Source organism: Diabrotica undecimpunctata, chromosome 8 (assembly GCF_040954645.1).
Source record: "Diabrotica undecimpunctata isolate CICGRU chromosome 8, icDiaUnde3, whole genome shotgun sequence".
Taxonomy (NCBI): Eukaryota; Metazoa; Arthropoda; class Insecta; order Coleoptera; family Chrysomelidae; genus Diabrotica; species Diabrotica undecimpunctata.
Genome location: NC_092810.1, coordinates 92,080,416 through 92,102,896, shown reverse-complemented (window position 1 = coordinate 92,102,896; position 22,481 = coordinate 92,080,416). Strand labels below are relative to the sequence as shown.

Below are 22,481 nucleotides of genomic sequence, written 5' to 3'. Positions count from 1 at the left end.
CAGTTGACTCAAAAAATTACAGTGTGGAGACCACGAATTGGCTGCAGGAAGCTCAAGACCGACAGAACGGGAAGAATATAGGGTAGTCCTATGTTCAACTTTGGACGCAGAAGGCTGGATGATGATCTCAGTTATAGTCAAAAGATAAATCACAATTCAGAGAATAAAAATTTTAACACTTGTTAGTCTATAAAAGCGATACAAATTTCTTTATCTTCTTCTGAAAGTTAATTATCTTCTCTTCGTTATCAATAGTTTTAACGTAAGCACTCCAACTGCTTCATTCCCTTTCAGAAACCATTTTGTTCTTATTGTAATAGTACTTCTGCAATCGTTTGTATTTTTCGGGTAATTTCCTCTCTTAAACCATCCTCTCTCTTTCTTAAAAAGCGACCTGCCGCTATCTACCACTTCTCATGTATGTCGCAATTCTTTTAGAGGCTGCTTTCCTATTTTAAATGCTCCGTGGCTACCTAATCTGTTCCACTGACTTCCCTATTTTTAAGTGTTCTCCTAGAGGGTCTGAGTTCGGGTTGTATCACAGATTTCTATTATGTTCTTTTCCATTGATCTATTGGGATAACCTTCAAAAAAGCAGTCTTCGTTTTTTGTTTGTTTAAATGCTTCATTATTTCATGTTCGATATTAATGATACATCTTTCCTAACTAGGGCGTTGAATATTTCTTGTGCCGTTTTTAACTTCATTGCATCTTATCCATATAAATTTTTTGGCTTTGATCTATTGGTGTTTGCACATAATTTAAATAAGCTAAGTACTTTTTCTTTTTAATGGTATTTTTAAAGTTGGGTGTTCAATACTTATAATATAGTTTTAAGGGATAAATACGTATATATCTCTATTTCCCCTTTTTGGAGAACTGCCTTTAGTGTTTCTTACCTTTTTCATTATTTCTTTCGATTGATTAGTTTTTTTGCTATCATTTGATGTTTCGCTGTACTTGTTTTCTCTTCTTATTGCAGGTCTTTTAAGCTATCTGGCTGCGACTGATCCCAGCTTGAAATTCTTTTCTTCTAAACATATTCAGTTAAAAATTTGTAATTATTACTCTTTTCGCTGTATAGCATAAACCAGAAACAGTATAAAAATTAAAAGGAAAAATAGATACTTTAAGCGACTGAAGTAAATGTACTAAGCTGTTTGTGTCTTCCATATAGTTTTAGTTTAAGCGGTCTTCCTGCTGCTGGTTTGCAGACTTTTGTTTTTCTTAAAATGTATTTGATGAAAATTTGTATTTGTAGTGAAGCCGAGACACATTCTGTAGAGGCTTTTTAACTTTTAAACGTTTTTCATAACTATATCCCTCTTCTTCAATGCTATAATATAATTTACTATATCACTCTTAACTGTAACCGTTAAGGATCGCATACCAAGGTTCGGAGGCTATAATATTATTATATTATTATTATATTCTTATTTAATTTATTTGTATTTTAGGGACAATCCTTGTCCCGCTTGTTAGGCATTCATCTACCATACCTTCTACCTAGCGTTTCGGGTATGGGATGATTGCGCTGATTTTACTCGAGGTACGTTCAGCTGAGGGCACGATTGCGCCGAACTAACTCAGATGGTTCCTAATCCCTGGGCATGATTGTGCCAATTCTCGTGGTGAGGTAATATCTTAATGTCTTTCTTGTCCGACTCATAGACTTACCTATATATACATGTTAGTATAAATACGTTAGGTAATATAATTAAAAATGGAAAAGAATATAAGGATTTCCAAGAATATATACTTACACTTCCAGACTTTTACTTACTAAGTATAAAAGATTTTTTACTATTTTTTGAGATATGTACACCAAATTAATTAGATTAAAGCTGTTGTGAGGTTTAAATATACTGCCGGCGCAATCGTGCTTATAGCATAAAGGACCCCTTATCGAGACCGAATTATAGCAAGCACCATCGGCGCAATTGTCCTCTGTCCAGCATTTCTGGACACAGGTATATCTTGCCTTTTCCACTGGTCTATTCACTGATATTACCATCTATCTTGTTCCAGTTACACTGCATCTTATCTGAGATTACGTATGAATATAACTTAGCATTCTATTTGTGTCTTTATTATGGCGTTTTCTGGAGTATGAGTAAAGGTTATGAGCTCAAACTTTAATATACATTCTTCAAAAAGATCTACATATTAATTTTCAAATAGTAAAGCTCTTCAACAAACTCTTTGTGGCATTTAATATGTATTATTATTAGGCGTTGGTATTTGTTGATAGGAATTCTTAGTCCAGTAGATAACCTTCTATAAAAGTCCACAAGAAAACTAAATTCCTATAACTTTTTGTATACATACCATGTATCACAAAAATTTATATTTTATAAAAGCTTGATGACTGGACTGAATGCTTTTGCCCTGCCATATTTTTAAACTGAATGACATTCGTTCACCCAAGTTTCATTTAGATAATAGATTTGAGTTCCCCCTATTTGTATAGCTCATTATATGTTAAATACTGACATCTCCAAGGTATTATTTCTTCGTTTTCAATTAAGCATTGATATCCGATTTTGTTTGCCAAAAAAAAATACGTAATTAAATACCTAATTATATATTTTTCACAACTTTTTTGTTTTATGTCAGTAAATTATCGTCTTTATTCACAACCACCTCACATATATAAGGATTTTTTTATTCAAAATAAAAGTCATGTAGGTGTTGTCTTATGAAGTATATTTTGCATTATTAGTCCCTCTAATGGTTTTTTTTCTCTAGCTCATAATTTATGGAAGATACATTTTTGCTGCTCCTAAGAAACCCGTAAATATTAGATTTAGTCCTATCATGACACATTACTGAGGCAATTTCTTACACTATCAAATATTTTTCGGTGTAAGTACAACAGCTGTTTGCAATATGGTTCGGACAATTTTTATTTGTGGCATGTTTTCGACTCAATGTTTTATACATTATCGTAACTGGTATTACAAGTAAGTGTGGTCTATTTCCAAATAATATAAAATATTCAGCTATTTGTAAATTAAAACTACCCTTACATTTTACTGGAGTAACTGTTGACATGTATTTTTTGATAACACAGTTATGATGGATAAAGGCTCAAAATAACTAAAATCACAGAATTTATATTTAGGTACGTACTTATGTGATTATCAATTTTTTTTTAAACATAAACACCAATTTGGTAATTATTGGACACAATAAATACCGGTTTAAAAATTTATGTTTCAAGAACTGACCCACAGCTAAATTTTAAAATCTTTGGAAAGTCAATTTTTTATATTTCAGATGAAGTATGTTATCTAGTAAATATATTCCTAACACAAATTGATTCTTTAGAGTACTAAGGTACTTATATACATTATAACTGACGAGACTTGTTAACTATACAGTGACGGATATAAACAGTAAATAAGATGGTAAAAAAATCTCGTCATAGGTATTTTTGTTTTGTTTGCCATATATTTGTTTCAAGTTTCGAAGTTTCCCCACTTGACCTCTCTTATATTTTTTAGCACTTTTGCAATCATGTTCTTTTCTGTGGGTTTCTACCCTAACATACTTGTTAGGTTAAATTGGACATTACATTTCTAGATAATTTGAGTCTGTTATTTATTCACCTATTTTTTACCATAATAAAGTTTGTGCCGAATATTTAGTAAACTAGTAAAAACGTTTTTGATATGCGTGTATACACTGTACTATGACTGTACAATACAATAAATCTAGAGACCTCAAATTATGCTAATTTATTTTGCACAATTCTGGAACTACTCTTCTAAAATTGCATATATTGTAGATATTAAAGGAATTGTTTGGTCTTGTAGACCTTTACACACTACGACCTGAAAAAAGTTTTGTGTACCTATAGGTACTCCGGGAAAGCCTATTATCCGTTTATTACCTGATATTCATTTCGTTGACCAATTGCACTGCATTTGCCAACAATATGGTCAGTTCTTTTCCCAGAATCTATAAGTTGCTCTGACCACTTTTCTCACTGATATCTGAGTGAACAATAAACAGTGAGAACAATCTGTGAGGCTCTGAGCTCAGTTTTCTGAAACCATCAGTGCTTAGTGGGCAGAAGGTTATAATAACATTGTTGCTTGCCTGTAAGACATAAAAGATGGATATGTATATACATTTGGTTTTCTTTCCGTTTGCTTCTAGCTTTCTCTTCTGTGCCCTTCCAACCAAGTTATATACATATTTTAGACAAATTAATGTTGTTAAATTAAATACATGAGGAAATATGGCAATGGTCAGATTTACAACCTGTAAAGTGAGTCCAGAATAGATAAAACAATTAAACGCAGACTACTCCAGTTGTTGAGCCACATATAAGGAAGCAAAATTAATCAAACGAATACAACCAAGCCGCTATAATAGTAGGAAAGTTAAAATTAATCAAAATAGAATTAAGCTTCTATGAGGAAAAACAAGAAAGTAGCAGAAGAATGAGATGGTGGGAAGTAGTTATGAAAAATGTTAGAATGTAAAATAAACAACTTGAGACGGCAAGCAATCGGCAACGAAAAATTTTACATTGTTGTAGAACTAAAAACATCTTATATTTATATAAACTTCTTATTTAATTCCATTGCATTCTTCATACTATAGGTACACATTCATTTCATATATTCACTCATCCATTACACTTGAAAAACAAAACACTAGGAACCCATTCTTCAGTTTATAGTTAGTCATAATAGAAAAGGTTAGACATTTTCAGGAAAAAGGTATTTATAACACAAGAAAGAACGTGGTGATTCGAGTTTTGTCAACAAAAACAAGGTTAAGGATTTTTTAGTCAGATTTATGCATTGTTGCTATGGTTAAGTGGATATTTTAAAAGTTTATGACTTAATATAGCCTATTTGGTGTTCTACTTAATATAAGAAAAAGTATGCACTCTTTTTATTGGTTCGTAAACAAAAACAGCACACCTGCAACGTGTTCGCACTATTCAAATCATGGGTTTTATTAAAACGGGAACATAAAGTATTTACCTGCTTATTACAAATCCTCATAATCCATGATTCCTCATAAGTCGCAACAAAAAAAGAAAAAAATCATGACACGCACTAGACAGAAACACAAAACCCAACAAAAACAATCACTAAATACCACTAAAAACGAACTAGTAACACTTCGGGATGTATTCAGACACAAAATAATAAAGTTGGCTGTTAAATTGTGATAGCTATCGGCCAAAAAACACGTTTTTGTAGTTTGGATACGAAAACTCCGACCAACTCTCGTGCAAAACGTTGTAATGTTACTTGATCGAGCGACGATCATGTACTGACTGAAATCGAGTTCGTGGATTTCTCGATACCCGTCGCGGCTCTCAAAGTTGGCTGTGTAGGGAGAGAACCATTGGCGTGCGCGCTCATTTTTAGGCGGAATGAGATGGGGAGGAGACTCAAGGTCCTCCGGATGCAGGCCTTTGCTGATAAATAGATTAAGTGTGTTTACACTTCGAAAATGAAACGCTGCATATACGTTTAGACAACGAGACGGTTTAGGTTGAGATTGTTTGATGTTATTTATGGAAACAACGAGAATTTCGAACAAATTTGCAATTAAAAAATAGGTCTAAGTTGACACTGAAATAAAACATTACTAAATGCTACCAGATCAGATAGAGAGTAAATGCATAAACCAGCACTTAAATAATTTAAGTGTTATAACGTTTCGATTTCCACTACGGACATCGTTTTCAAAAAGATTATTTTCAATTACTAAGATATTATTATATACAAAAGTTGTTTGGAGGATATAGTTTTCCAATTTGGATTCCATTTTTTTTTAAGTGGATAGTGATCTAAACGTACATCTAAGTATAATCAAAATCATGTTATCTAAAAGGAAATTAATATGTCAATCTTATGAAGACAACTTACAAGTTGGGTAATACTAGTGATTGACAACAGCACAAAACAAGAGAAATCTTCAATATATTCAATATATACAAGTTTTTGTTGACATAATAATAAGAATAAGCAAGAACTAAAATTCCACATTCAACTCGATATTAAGAAATAAACATATGCAATAGTTTTTATGGCCCTATATAAAAATATATACAAAGTTTAATTTATTCAACACCAATTCACAAACTAAAAATCTCAGAAATTACATAACAGAAGTGAATATGACAATAACTCTCTATTATAGGCCAGGGTAATAATATAAATTGTAGTAAAAATATACTCTGTTTGGGACACTCAAAAGGGCAGGGTACTGAAAGGTTTTTTTTTTATGGATAATACTTAAACAAACATACGATTTCCTGCCTGATATTTTTTGATACTTTTTATTTATAAACAAATTGGTATGAAAAAATGTACTTTTTGGCGTTTTTATTTTATTATTAAAAAACATAAAGTCTTGAAGATTTATTGGTGTAATCATCTTTTAGAGCATGCAAAAGGCTTCAAAATGACGATTTAATAAAAATATATAACTATGTGTTAATATTGTTCTGAAACTATTTTCTTGTGGCATTTTAAAGCAATTACTAATAAGTTTAAAACAAGTTTATTTCCGAACTGGAAATTGAAACGTCAGTAAACTTATTTTAAACTTAAATTGTGGCTTATTCCCAATTAAAAAATAATACCTATTTGTTAATAAAAATTTCGAAAAAAATTATTTATTTATAACTAAGATTGGACTTAAATAACAAAGTCTTGGAAATGGTACTCACAATTAGGTCTTTTAATGCTTAAGATGTGATAAAAATTTCAAAAAGATTCGTTGAATTGTTTAAATTTTATTCCATGTGTTTATCCCAGAAAACTGTGTTTTACAATAACTTAAGTCAGAAAAAAACCCAGTTAAAACAATTTTCGGGTTACCATATGAAAGAGTAACTCTGGTTCTTTAAAAACAGTAAAAACAATTGGAGAATAAAAATATTTTTTATTGAAAAATAATTTCACAAAAATTTGCTAATTTTGTACTTATAAACAAATAGAATAACTTTTTTGTTACTGTTCACAAAATAATTATTTTTACATATTCAGAAGGCGTATATTTTTTCACAAATTTTGAAAAGAAAAAAATTGACCTAGGTCAATGAGGGCCTATCTTGCATTGTCTAATCTAATCTAATCCAGAGCCTATCTAAGCTTGCACTGATAATCGCAGTAAGCTTTTTTATTTTTAATAGAATGTTTGAATTCTATGCGTAATTTTGGATTATTATTATTAAATTATAATATTGATCACATATTTACTATATTGATTGTTTTTTTTTTTAATTCCTATTAATTTACAATTTGTCTATATATCGGTATTTAATCTAGGATGCACTGACAAACCAAACTCAATGCATTTTTAATACCAAACCTCTAATCACCAATTTAAAAAATTAAAGAAATGACACAGTAACACACGTAATAAACGTATCTACTTTACTTTTCATAAAATTCATATTTTTTGAATAACTACGTATACGACTGATACAAATTAATATCTGATAATTGTATTTTAGGTTTTAGAACATGCAGAACTTTATAAAGAATAACTTTATAATAAAACAAAAAATAAAAAAAGTCCCATTTGGTGCCAATTTAATAGGACACACACTGTATACATAATAGAGTCACAAGCCACACTTGAATAAAAAAAGTACGTATTTTAATATCCATTTATTTTACAAATCTAAATTTATATGATCTACAAGTTTTTTAAATTAAAATAAAAATTATTTTATCTTTTGTAAATTACTGGACACAAAAAATGGCAGCCACTGAATTCTTGCTGAGCCGGCTTCTTTGTTTCCTCATGGTCAAGCCGGCTCTTTAAAAGAGCCTTTCGACTAGGACAAAGTAGCTGGAATTGATAGGACAAGCAGGATATGGTTGTCTTTCCACCAAGATACAATGTCTTCATTATTCTGCTAGATATCGATCCAGACGTCATCAAGGCGCACCATTTTCTTGTACAGTAACAACATTTTGAGATCATCCTCTCCACCAGAGGACCCAGGGGAAGATCCAACTTCCTTGTTTGTTGCTTCCAGGTTGCGGCTGTTTTTTCCATATTTTTTACTTAATTCTTTAGGTTTTGTTTCTGTTTCTTGTCTCATGGAACAGCCCAATTCCGATAAATCGAAAGCTTTATTAAAGCCAATTTGTGGCGAGGATTGATTACTAGAGACATAAAGTAAACCCAATTAGTTTTATTGTAGTATATGATAATCTTATTTCTTGCTAAAAGTTTTTCGAATTGAATTGAATTTCGCATTGTGATTGTTTTGGTCAGTATTAATTTATAATATTTTTTTGTTGAGGATACATTTATGTACATGACCACACTGGGAAGCGTGAAATACCTTTCCCCTCCTAATAACTCTGTAACATTTTGCAGCTTTTTCAGAAACCTTCTATCTGTATTAGTAAATCATATTCTGCTTCTTGGATTCTGAATGTTATTAATGTTTTGGATTCTGAATGGTATTAATTTTGGATTACTGGTATGTTTTTACATATTGCAGATAATTGAATATTATTAATTACCAAGTCATTCCGATAATATTGCAGTTTTTGCGGAACACGCGGGCCGTCTCACGGGACAAAATGCGGGACACAATGTGGGACCGAACGTCCCGCGTTTATCGCTAATACAAATCCCAATTTATTTATACGTTAAGACCAGAAGATCATCATTTCGATTAAATGTACGATTAAATTTTCTTGTAATATTCAAGGAATATTACAGGATAACTTATTTATGACGATATATATTCTTTTTTGGATGATAACGTTTCGTATATAGCAACATTTACATAAAATGTAACAGTCACTAGCCAAAAATGACGTTGGTTAAGCCATACTAATCTAAATTTGACTTGTTTTTATTAATCTTTGATCCCGGACCTTTATTTTGTTTAGAGAATGAATTAAATGATTTTATTGATATCGTTCCTCACTTTTAACATCAAAAAATATGTTTCTAACAAGATGGCGCCACTTGTCACAGTAGGTTAAATGTAAAGCAATAACTCGGTCTCCAGATTTGACGCCACTTGATTTTTTCTGGATATATATACCTTTATATATATACATTTATCTGTTACTGTGAAAATTACATCAACAGGAGCATCCATAGACATTATTCTCTCAGTCAATCTCTACCCAAAGACTCAGACCCTCATCATACGAAAGCTTTTCTTCCTTACATCAAAGGTGTCACTGACAAAATCGACAAAATTCTTAAATCAAGAGGAATAAAGACAATATGTACCTCCCATTAAAAACTTTCAGTTTTTGTGTGATCAATCAAAGACAACATACCAAATGAATAACAAGGAGTTTATGAAATTCCTTGTGCAGACTGCCCCCGATCCTATATTAACCAAGCAAATCGTGAATATAACATAACAGGATTTTTGAACATTCCATTTCTGTTCGCAATTACGACGAAATTTTAGCTCTAGGTCAACACCATCTTCATACAGGTCACAAAATTGATTTTGAAAACTCCACATAACCCCCATCTGCTTCTATAAACCAAGAATTATCCGAGAAGCCATAGAAATTGAAAAAAGCCCAAATTATCTCAATAAAAGAGATGACTGCATACGGTTACCTTCGACTTGGAGATCTCTCATAAAGAAAATATCGTCCGCTCCACCCGTCAATCTAAATCCTACTGTCGCGTTGCTCGCGCTAACTTCCATGCCAAACCCCTCGCGAATCCCCACGCAAACTCACATGCCAACCTCCAACCAAATCACGTCACCATCGACGGTATAAATTAACCGACCTCTGTTCCCAGTAGCAGTAATGCAGTGGTTAGTGATCAGTGTAGTAGTGTGGCTCGGGGGACTGAGACCTCGGAACCCCTGAAGAAGATGTCGAAAGCTCGGCGCAATGATAATCGACGCGGTTTAACCCGGAAGACTGTTGCGCTTAATATTAATTTCTGTAATAGTATTAATCTTAATTCTAGGATTAATTGTACTTACCGCGAAAATCTTTCGGAACATATATATATATATATATATATATATATATATATATATATATATATATATATATATATATATATATATATATATATATATACACGAATTACTGGATATTAGTGACTGTCGATATAAACAAACAACACAGTTTATTAGGGTTGCAGTCAGAAAATTGGCCGGGATGTTAATGAAACACTCTTTTTGTCTAGCTTTCGGAATGGTTTTATTCCTTTTTCAAGACACTGTAATAAGAAAAAAATGTAAATATTTATAAAATATCACAAATCTTCAGTGCAACTTACTAGTCGTTGAGATTTTGTAAAAGCATAGACACTCAACATTAATAACACACATATAAAATATAAAATAATGGACAAAATACATTTTAAAATTCTTTAAAATTAAGGTACAGATAGTAAAAATTTAGTTTACTAGTTTAGTTTACTATCTGTACCTAAATTTTAAAGAATTTTAGAATGTGTTTTGTCCATTATTTTATATTTTATATGTGTGTTATTAATGTTGTGTGTCTATGCTTTTACAAATAATCTCAACGACTAGTAAGTTGCACTGAAGATTTGTGATATTTTATAAATATTTACATTTTTTTCTTATTACAGTGTCTTGAAAAAGGAATAAAACCATTCCGAAAGCTAGACAAAAAGTCATAAGAGTGTTTCATTAACATCCCGGCCAATTTTCTGACTGCAACCCTAATAAACTGTGTTGTTTGTATATATATATATATATATATATATATATATATATATATATATATATGTATATATATATATATATAAATATATATATATATATATATATATATATATATATATATATATATATATATATATTGATACGATTAGGGTTTATAGAAAATAATTTATAAGTTATATACTACATAATATTAGATATTTGGTTGTTTTAAATAAGTTATATACTAGAGAATTTTATAAAAATTATTTATGTGAGGGCATTTTAAGAAATTAGCATATAATAATTGTAAAAAGTTGTATTTTAGTAGTTATGATTTTGTAGATATTTTTAAGTGAGCCATGTGACTAGGCAACACACTATACCCTCCATTCCTAAGTGTCATTTTAAGAATTTTACGAATATAAGTGGGGTTATATTGTTTGAAATGTGTATTTTATTAAATTAGAGTGTTAGTTACTAATTTGAATGTTTATTCTGATCTGAAAAGCCTAAATGTCAACAAAATTATTAATAGAAAAGAATGGAATTCTCTGGATCACCGGATATGGCCATGTTTGCGAAATGGTTTGTTCCAGAAAATTCAGACATGTATTAAATAGAACTAAATAGAACATGATATCTTACGAGATGGTTCTAGAATATCCAAAAGATATAAATACCCGTGATTTGGATTCAAGAGGAAGTTTTTAGTCAGAAGTCAAGCAGTTTATTATGAAAGTTAGTAGATTAGTTAGTGAAGTCAATTGTTCACAGTTTTAGTAAGTCAGTCAGAAAAGTTTAGGAAGAAATATGAAAGTTAGTTGGAGTCAGTGAATCAAGTACAAATAATCCAATTGTTTAATATAGTGAGTTAAATGAAGATTAAAAATTATGCATATATTTAATGCACATTTATAATTATACACAAATAATTATTGAAGATTATAAAAGTATATTAGAAGAATATTGGATGGACATTGGAAGGAATTAAAATTATATTATGATTGGAGATTAGTATAAATCAACTTATAATAATTGGATATTGGTATATTGAAAAGAAGTAGTAGTAGTAGTAGTAAATATAAATGCTGTTTGCTGGTTTGGTTGGTGGTGTATAAATGCTGGTGAAGAAAACTATATCTTAAATTGGTAGAAGCTGATAATTGGAAAAAGTAATTTCACAAAAACAAGGATAACCGAAGTACGAAGACATTCAGTGGTGATTAGAATCTATATAGTGGAAAACAGTTCATTTAGGCATTCAGTGAAAGAAAGGTACAAAATTTTGTTAATATAATTTAGTTAATGTCATAACAATTTCAATTTTGAAGATAGTTTGTTTAAATTTTACATTGTCTATAGAGTTTAATTAGTTTTATAAGAATATCAATTTAAGGATAGTTTATTTTAAATTTGCATTGGCTGGGTTAGATATATATGTGTGTTTCATAATAGTTATAATAAAGATAATTTAAAAAAGTACTTACAAGCTAATTCTTTGAGAACCGCGATAAAAACCCTATATATTATATTATTAAAAATACTCATTGCTCATCATTCAAACAAAAAACACATCATAACAATATATATATATATATATATATATATATATATATATATATATATATATATATATATATATATATATATATATATATATATATATATATATATATATATATATATTGTGTCCACGGATTGGCGAATTGGGTGTCTAAGGGGAGAAACTTTTATTTTTATTTTAACAAAAATTGTCATTATTGATAAAATGTTTTGCTTATTCTAAAACCCAAAAGGAAATAAAATTTTCAATTATATGTACATACATCCCTATAAATTTTTGCGCTAAGTTCGGAAATATAATAATCTAGTGGGCCACATTTACGTCATTACCCAAGCAATAATATCTGAAATTGTAAAACAATAATCTTTAGCTATAATTATTAACAGAAATAGTAATTAAGCATAATGTAAGAAAACTAACAGTAAATAAATAAAGGCTATTCGACATTGCCCCCACCAACTTCAAACCGTCTCTCCACTCTATTTCTAAATTATTTATAAGCGTTTCTTAGCACGTCTGGGGTGATTTCATTCACGGCATTAATTATTGCTTGTGTCAGATCCTTAATACCATGTTTTAAATTTTTTCGAAATCTTTCAATTTTACAATTTTCAATGCTACAATTTTCATCTGTTCTCCTAATCACAATTACTTTAGTTTTTTTAGATTTATTGTCAGTCCCATTGCTTTACTTGCATTATTAACTCGGTCTATAACTCTGTCTGTCTATTTATAGTATATTTTGTAATTTTTGTCTTCTATTTTTACGCATACGGTATCGTCTGCGTACTTGATATTGTTAATATATTTACTGTTTATGTTTATATCAATTTCGGGGCCTTCTAGTGCTTGAGTTTTTTTTTTTCGAGAATAATATAAGCTTTTATTAATATTATAACCTCTAATTCATTCTCACTTGGACCATACAGTTCAACATTTTGATTTATTTCTCATAAATTGAATGTTTTGCAATGATATTTAATATAAATTGTTGATTTTGCATTCTAAACTGTTTCTACAACTGATACTTGATCGAGAATATCTTGTATCTAGTTCAAAATATTTCTAAAATTATCGTTAACGGATAGTTAATATAGATAGGGAGGAAATCTATTCTCTCAGATTCAGATTCAGAAATGTTTATTGCTTTAAATTACAGTAATTGCTTAAAGTAATAGCTCTTCTAATAAAACAAACATATATTCGACATAACCATTGGTCGTCGGGGGGTCTTTTGAATATGCATTCAGAGATCAAGTTAAAGAGCAATGGAGACATGACACAGACAATGACACAGACACTTCGTGTTACTTAAAATACGTGTCTTTCTTTTTTGGAGCAATCTTACTCAGACATCCAGTATTTCAAAAATTTGCAGATTTCTTGGTAGAGAACTACATTGCTGAAGACGCTAAATTTCTAACTACTATGTTGGCCGAAACTAGTACTTCTCTACAAAGAACGACGAATGCCTGCGGAAGTTTCCATTCAAAATTCAATTTTTTTTTTATACTTGCCATCCGAATATTTTCCAATTTTTGGAAGTTCTGAAAAATGTTCAAATAGATACCTATATTAAAGTAAGAAGTAGTAGTATCCCTAAAAGAGTATACCAAAAGCCAATACGTGTTAAAAGAAATTTCGTTGATCCTCAAATACGGCATTTACAGGAAAAACGTATAACTGCTTTTGAGCTTGTAAAAAATATGTCAAGGCATCAACCTGTATAGTCTGTAAGTTATAGTTTCTTTAATAAATAAATTGTTTACGACTACATTCCTAATTTCTGGTTTACATTGTTTCGATAAATATGACTCATATTTAAGCTGTAAACATATTTTTCTCACAAGTATTTTTTAGTAGGTAAATATCCACTTAACTTATTTAATTGAAATGGGATACCCATTTTTTTTTGCAGATTTTAATACCTAGAACTTTTTATTCTTAATTCATACGTACTAAGTTTGATAAAAAAATTGTCAAAACGGTTTCGAAAAACGTTAAGACCTTCTTAATTGTTTTAATATTATTCAGCGGGATCTCTTTATTGTACAAGAAATATATTTTTAAGTCTTACTCTGTCAAATGCCTTGTTAAAGTCGATCAAACATAGGAATGCGGGTCTATTGTATTTTAATGCTTTCTCTGTAATCTGTTTTATGACGAAAATTGATTTGTTGGTCATGTGCTATGTTTATGAGCTGTAAACTTTTTCTAAAATGTATATATTTTCAACACAAAAGAGTGGTTATTTTCCAAAGAATGCTTGACTAAGGTCGTAGTGGATGGGTTATTATTTCGTATTCTGTTTTTATGTGCAACAATTTATCTATGTAAACACTGACACGTTTGTCCAATTTATGATAAGCTCCAGTTTTTACAATTTTCCGACAGTCAATCAGATAGTAATGTTGCAAATTATCTAAATTTCATCATAAAATTTTTATGTAAGATCATCAAAATTTGTTTAGAATTTAAAGCGGTTAAAGTTTTTTAGTGCCCCTATATTATTATATACCAGAATAATTTTTTCTTCACCCTAATAACCAGTTTACACGTGTTTAAAGAGCCATATTGTCATTACATTTGATATAAATATGCAAAGCTATGGAATGTGTTACAAACATGCAATTGTAATGGTTTAATTAATTAATCATTACTTAATTATCAGCGCAAATGTACCTGCATTATAAAATTTAAATTACTAAACACAGCTGTTGAAACTGTTTATCATATAATTACTAAAACCCCTGACAATTACAAATAAATTCGTCTATTTCGGTTTGATTTAAAAACAGCAACGGCAACAAGTCGGGATGCATTTACATAAATAAATCAACTGGGTATTTGACTTGTAGGTATACTATGAAACACAATATATTTAGCTAAAAATATTAGTTACTTTGTCCTGAATAATTCGTCACAATATAGATATTATCTTACTTTAATACTAACATTGATATATACACTCTCTGTTAGTTATTTGTTAATGTTATTATTTGTTAAAATTCTGAGTTTGATAGTATTTTCACAGAAGCAGTGAAGCATATAGATACTCAATCCTAACCGTAATTATCTTCTTCTTCACGTGCCATCTCCGCGACGGAGGTTGGCAATCATCATGGCTATTCTGATCTTAGATGCTGCTGCTCTGTATAGTTCAATTGATGTGCATCCGTACCATTCCCTCAAGTTACGCAACCATGAGATTCTTCTTCTTCCTACACTTCTTCCTACTAGGTTGTATCTCTCATTACGCATAACATGCCCCAGGTATTGCAGTTTTCGTGTCTTAATGGTGTCCAATACTTCCATTCTTTTGTTGATTCTTCTCATAACTTCGTTGTTTGTTACATACTCGGTCCATGATATCTTCTATACACCCACATTTCAAATACTTCCAACTTTTTAGCAGTCGACGCTTTAAGTGTCCATGCTTCTATCTCATAAAGCAGAGTCGAGAAAATATAACACCTTGCCAGCCTAACTCTCAAGTCCAATTTTAGTTCTCTTGCACAAAGTACATTTCTCATTTTATTGAAGTTTGTACTTGCTTTCTCTATTCGAACTTTCTTTGGAGTAATCGTTTGTGTGATTAATTATTGTGCCAAGATAGTGGTAGTTTTCAACTTGTTCTAAAGCACTACCGTGAATTGTCAGGCTTTCACCATTACTTTGAGTTTTTGATATCCTAATAAAGTATATGGTACATGTAGTATATAATACATGTACAATTAGCATAAAATTGTTGGCTTAAACCGTTGACTAAAATTAACGACTACCATAATTTCCACGGTTTCTTAATATTGTTCTGAAGCTATTTTCTTGTGGCATTTTAAATTAATTACTATTTAAATGGGAATAGGCCACAATTAAAGGTTAAAATACGTTTATTGACGTTTCAATTTCCACTTCGGAAATCGTTCTCAAAATACAAACATTAGTAAATTAAACAAATTTTGTTTTTTGTTACTTAGTGAAAAATTCTTTTTTTTTTCTGACGGATATTCTCAAGTTAAAGCTGATTTCATGTAATCGAATGAACTATCTTATAAGTAAAGTCGTCCCAGGAACGCAACTCAACAATATTTGGCAATATCATTTTAAAGTCGTCTACTTTAAAATGTATAATGTATGTTTGAATTGTCAATATAGATGAGTCAGATAAAATTAAATTATTAGAAGAATTTTTTACTAAGTAACAAAAAACAAAATTTGTTTAATTTACTAATGTTGGTATTTTGAGAACGAGTTCCGAAGTGGAAGTTGAAACGTCAATAAACGTACTTTAACCTTTAATTGTGGCTTATTCCCATTTAAATAGTAATTAATAATTTCCACGATATCAAATCTTAAACAGTGGAAACAGTTTAAAACTATTATCTGAAAAATTTACGTCTTTAATTTAAAAATAGTTCACCCAAAAGATGTTCCATTAATGGATTCTCTGAACAAATGTCAAAAATATTGGCAAATATGATATTAATATTTGACATAAATCGTCGAAAAATTTAAATTGTCAAAAATGTTCGGAAAACATTTTTCAAAATTTAAACCCAATAGTAATAAAGATCATCAGTCGAATGTTATTTATAAAATAAATTATAATGGCTGCAATTCAACATATATTGGGCAAACAGACCAATATCTGCATACAAGGGTTGTTGCACACAAACATAGTGTACAAACCAACAAATTAAACACAAGCCTTCAAACAAACAAACCAATCTTTAGAAAATAGCCATTCTTTTGATTTTGAAAATGTACAAATTTTGGAAAAAGAAAAAAACTACTTCAAAAAAATTCATATTGGAGATGATTCGCATAAAAAAAGATCAAAATTCTATCAAAAATAAGACTTACTGATTAATTGTTTTTATTTATAACAGACCGACAAATCCAGGAATTAAAAAAGTTTCTATTTAAAAATTCATGGTCAGGAAATAACAAACAATATATTTATACATAAAAATTGTGTCACGATGTTTATCCACGGTGATCCGAAACCACTGAACCGACCGCATAAAATTTTGTGAAAGTGTCCAAAGTTTGGTCCAACTTAAGTGATAGGATATTTTTTTCTCGATGAATGACGCTTATTTTTTTTTACTTGTAAATTCAAAATTTTGTTTTATACTCTATCTCTACAGTTATGTGTGATTTAATCTATAATATAATAATTAAACCTCAGTCGACAACGACTGAGGCGATTTGGCTAATTTTTGAATTTGAAATATTTGCAGAAGTCCAAGTAAGGTTTAAAAGGTGAGAAAATATAATGAAATTTTAAGGAAAATAGTAAAATAACAATTTTATTTTATTGTACATACAGTTCGTATCTGTCAAATAGGGTGAATTCAGGCATATAAATAATAAACAAGAAAGACAGCTTTGACTGTGGAATATTAAAAGACCCGAAGTATTATCCTCATTCAATTGTTTGGCTTGTCATTTATTATATAATTTTATGTTAGCTTATTATGTTAGTTTATTATCAAGACATATATTTTTATGTAGCTTAATGCATCTTTCTAAGAAAAGTTATGAACGCATGAACTTATTAGAAAACTTAAAAAATTACACAGAAAATTGAAAACTTTCAGAAAACTTAACGATCATTTAAATTTCGTGTTTGATAGTTAGGCCAGCTACATAGGTCGAATTTATTAAGTTTTTAGTGTACTGTCCGCTTAATCCCAAATCGGGTATCCCGAATAAAGTACCTACGTGCCTCCTAGTGGCGGGATACGGGCAACAATACATTGCTTTATGTCCTTGTTGGTTTACAGAAAAATGCAAACAAGTGTGGGGTAATACTGCATTTTGGTAGCATTGGTGGTGTATACTGTGTTTTCAAACATATGAAAATCTTTTCGGGTCATAATAATAAAATACCTACCTTCAATTTAATAAAAATTAAGCCATAAAACACTAGAGAGTTTTGTTTTCAACACTTCCACAAATTTTAGTATAATTTACTAATTACAGCTGTTTCGACTGTACATCCAATCATTACATCTTAACATTTAGATCTTCTTGAAATTTGCATAAATCAAGACCGCTTTGAGTTTAATAATCAAATATATACAAATAACAGTGCAGGACTTATCATGGGCTCTAAGCCTGTTCCTATCATATATTTTTATGGATCATCTAGGAACAAAGATTTCCCAACATCCCGTATTAAAACAGTTTTTATATTGGTGGAGATACGTGAACGATATAATGGTATGCTTTACAGGAACTAACAGACAACTTAACCAATTCTTATCTTATATTAATTCAGTCCATAATTATATTGAATTTACAATAGAAACATAATAGAGTCAATCCATAAATTGTCTTCATTTGAACATTATCAGACTCAAAAACAAACATGAGTTTTCTGTATTCCATAAACCTACCCATACTGACACGATTATACACAATTCATCATTCCATCCTATACAACATAAATTGGCAGCCTATCATAACATGTTACATAGATTAATACAAATTTTCATGTCAAAAAACAATTTCGAGATAGAATTGAGTATCATTAGACAAATAGCAGTAAAGAATGGCTACAACGAACAGACAATAAACTAAATTTTAATCCAGAAACTGCATAAGAAAGCCCTAAAATTAGTTTTTCGACACCAGCAGAGAAAAAACCCAGTACTTTTTGCTCGATTACATATACAGGCAATACATCATCAAAAATGGTTAAACACATAAAAAAGAAAGGAATAACGCCTGATTTCAGAAAAAACAACAACTTAAGCAAATGTGTAAAGAACAAGAGCCAAAAGAAAAAGCACTTCCGCAGTGGTGTATACAAGCTCACATGTGGTGACTGCCCAAAAACTTACTTCGGTAAAACGGATAGAACCTTTAACAAACGGATAGCAGAACACAAAAGCGCTGTCAATAATAGAAAAACAGATTTTGCTTACGCAATTGACCTTCATAATTATTATTTTATTAACCAATTTCAAATTCTTCACATTCAAAATATATATCTTAAGCTATCATTATTAGAATGTATGGAAATTAACAAATTAAAAAATAAAGATATAATTTTGAAACATAATGACGGTATTAGATTTTTGTTTCGATATGGGGTAGCGGCAAGCCGCTTATACGTATTTCGACCTCATTAGATCTCCTCAGAGCGGTATAGCCACTGCTCTGAATCAAAACAAAATTCTTTCCCGTCCTACACATATAATTTTGAATGACAAACTTAAGACAAAGAGATCTCCCCTCCTTAATTAATTTATTTAAACACTAGAAAGTGTTAGACGCATAACAAAAATAGCTCACTTGAGAAAGGCACTCTGCCGAAAGCTGAGTGATAGTAAATTATAATAAAATTTGTGGAAGTGTTGAAAACAAAAGTTTTTACTGTTTTATTGCTTGATAAAATAAACTTCCATCGAGTAACGGTCGAATCCATCACATAATAAAAATTATACTAAAATGATTGCGTCTACTGATGTAAAATGTTCTCAATGGAAATTGAGCCTCCGTTTGCAATTTCTGATGAGGACTATTTCATGGGGAACGCCATTACAGGTTATAGTTAGAGTGGTCGTCGACAAAAAAGTTTATGATACATATTCTCTATAAACTTTGAGTATCGCTTCATTAGGCCGAGTCTAACACAGTTTCCCTCTGCGACTTTTTTTGGTTTTGGGGCGTTTCCTCTAATTTTTTTAAATTATTTAATTTTGTACATTTTTTAACATACCGAAAATTTATAGATACTGCTATTCTTTTAATTAAAAAGCTTAAAAATTATTTGAAAAATACGAAAATAAAATTTTCTGATGATACGTATAGGTGATTTAACGCGAGTGACGACTCCAACATGTTTGAAAAACACTGTGACTAAATTCATAAAAACGCAGCTAATTGATAAAGATACTTTCATTAACCGCAGCAGAAATATATTTTCATATTGTCTGACGGAACTTGTTTTCGGATTTTCCTGTCTGACGGGTGAATTTTTTGGAAAAATTAGTGGAAAAACGTCCCAGAACCAAAAAAAGTTGTAGAGAAAAACTTTGTCAAATTCGACCTAATAAAGCGATACTTTGATTGTATATAAAGAGATAAGTTTGGAGGGAGTATTTGTCATAAACTTTTTTGTCGATGATCACTCTAACTATTAAAAAAATTAGGATAGAGTCTTTGAATCTTGGAAGTCTTGCAGGTGATAGTGTGGAGTTAGCAGACGCGCTTGAAAGAATGAGGGTGAAGGATACAAATTGGGGTATGTGGGGAAAAAGTAACACTAGGAATGGAGTTAATACTCATAATTGCTATTAAAATGAAATAAAACGTAATAGAAGTTGTAAGAATAAGTAATATAATAATGTCAGTAAAATTTGTGCATGATAAAGAAGTATTGAATGTTGTTTCGTTGTATTCTCCCTTAAACAGGGCTAGGAGGCAATCAATGAAAAGCTTTCTATGATCAATAAGTAGGCGACATATTAACTGATATTTTATCAGAGAAAAAAGTCATAACAGGAGGTAATTTTAACGGGCCAATCTAAGACAGGATGGAAAACAATACATGGAGGACTAGGCTTTGGAAAGAGAAATGAAGCTGGAGATAATATGTTTGAATTAGCAACAGCAATAGATATGGTGATTGGTTAAACATTCTTTAAAAAGAAATCACAACTTATTATATAAAAAAGTGGACAAATCAATTATTATTTCATGCTTTCGACCTTAGTATTAGGTCTTAGGTCTTAGTCTCCCGAGCCCCCAGAAACTACTACAGTAATCACTAATCAATGCATTACTACTACTGGGAACAGCGAACTACTGGGACTGGGATGGTTCAATTGGTACGGGGGTTGTCGCAAATATTTCCGACGGCAGGATTTTAATTGTAGGGTGAGGCGGACGATATTTTTATTTATGAGGGGTCTTCATGTCAAAGGTAACCGGATGACCTCATATCTTTAATTGAGATAATTTGACCTTTTTTCAAATTCTATGGCTTCTCGGATAATTCTTGGTCTATAGAAGCCGATGGGGGCTATGGTTCTGGAGTTTTCAAAATAAATTTTGAGACCCATATAAAGATGGTGTTGATCTAGAGCTGAGGTCTGTGGATGACAGGCGAGATGACGGCTTTCGGTTACCTTCGACATGGAGACCTCTCATAAAGAAAATATGGTCAGCTCCACCCTCTAATCAAAATCCTATAGATTTTCCGCGGTCAGAAATGTTCGCGCCAACCCCTGCGCCAATCTCAGTGCTAATTTCCACGCCAACCTCTACGCTAACCTTCACTCAAGCCATGTCACCATAGACGGTATAAATAAACCTTCCACAGTTCCTAGTAGCAGTAATGCATTAGTGAGTAGTGTAGTAGTGTCTGGAGGCTCAGAAGACTGAGACCTTAAAGCCTTGAAGAAGACATCAGAGAGGATGTCGAAATCTCGGCGCAGTGATAATCGACGCAATTCAACCCGGAAGCCTATTGAGTTTAATATTAATTTTTGTAATAGTGTTAATCTTAGTTTTAGGTTTAATAGTACTAACCGCAGAAATCTTTCGGAAAATTATATGCGCCTCTGCGCAACCAACGCCAACCCCACGCCAATTGGTGAAAGTAAATTGAGGATATGGGTCATGAGAATAGTTGGCGATGGAGCGGAAGGAAGTCTCCATTGAATGGGACATGCCGATTAACATAATTTGGACTTCTCTGTTTTTCTTTAATAATTTCAAGATCTTCATATATGTCTAATTTGAGAAATCTGTTTTGGGGGATATTATGAATAAGTGATATGTCTTCTGGGATATTGATAAAAGAACATAACCACACCCTCAATATCCAAGAAGACGTATTACTTATTCATAATATCCCCCCAAAAAACTTTCTCAAACTAGACTTATATGAAGATCTTGAAATTATTAAAGAAAAACAGGGAAGTCCAAATTGTGTTCATCGCCATGTCTCATTCAATCGGGACTTCCTTCCGCTCCATCGCCAACTATTCTCAATACAAACATCCTTAATTTACTTCTACATTAAAAAAATTTACAATAATCATTCTTCTGTTCTCACTTATTCATCTTCGTTTCTTGTTCTTCTCCACTTCTTTCTAGGAATCTAAACTTCAAGTCTGATCCCTATGCCTAATGTTCTTCATGCTTCTTTTCGACACAACTAAATTCAGAGCAGATTATTCTACTTCCCCCTCTTAAACCATTCCAAATCATACATCTTCACCTTCTTGT

The 22,481-nt window shown here is 30.9% G+C and overlaps 1 protein-coding gene across 2 annotated transcripts in view; it reads right to left on the bottom strand.

Moving 5' to 3' along the window:
- LOC140447769 (LIM domain only protein 3) overlaps window positions 1-22,481 on the bottom strand; it is a 1,475,576-nt gene that overhangs the window by 203,435 nt on the left and 1,249,660 nt on the right. The window contains exon 1 of one of the 2 annotated variants that reach the window (XM_072540622.1): window positions 5,004-5,307. The exons of the other annotated variant lie outside the window; for it this stretch is intronic. The gene's annotated coding sequence lies outside the window, so the exon portion shown is untranslated. Of the gene's footprint in view, window positions 1-5,003; window positions 5,308-22,481 lie in introns of those variants that run through there. 2 annotated transcript variants of the gene reach the window in all.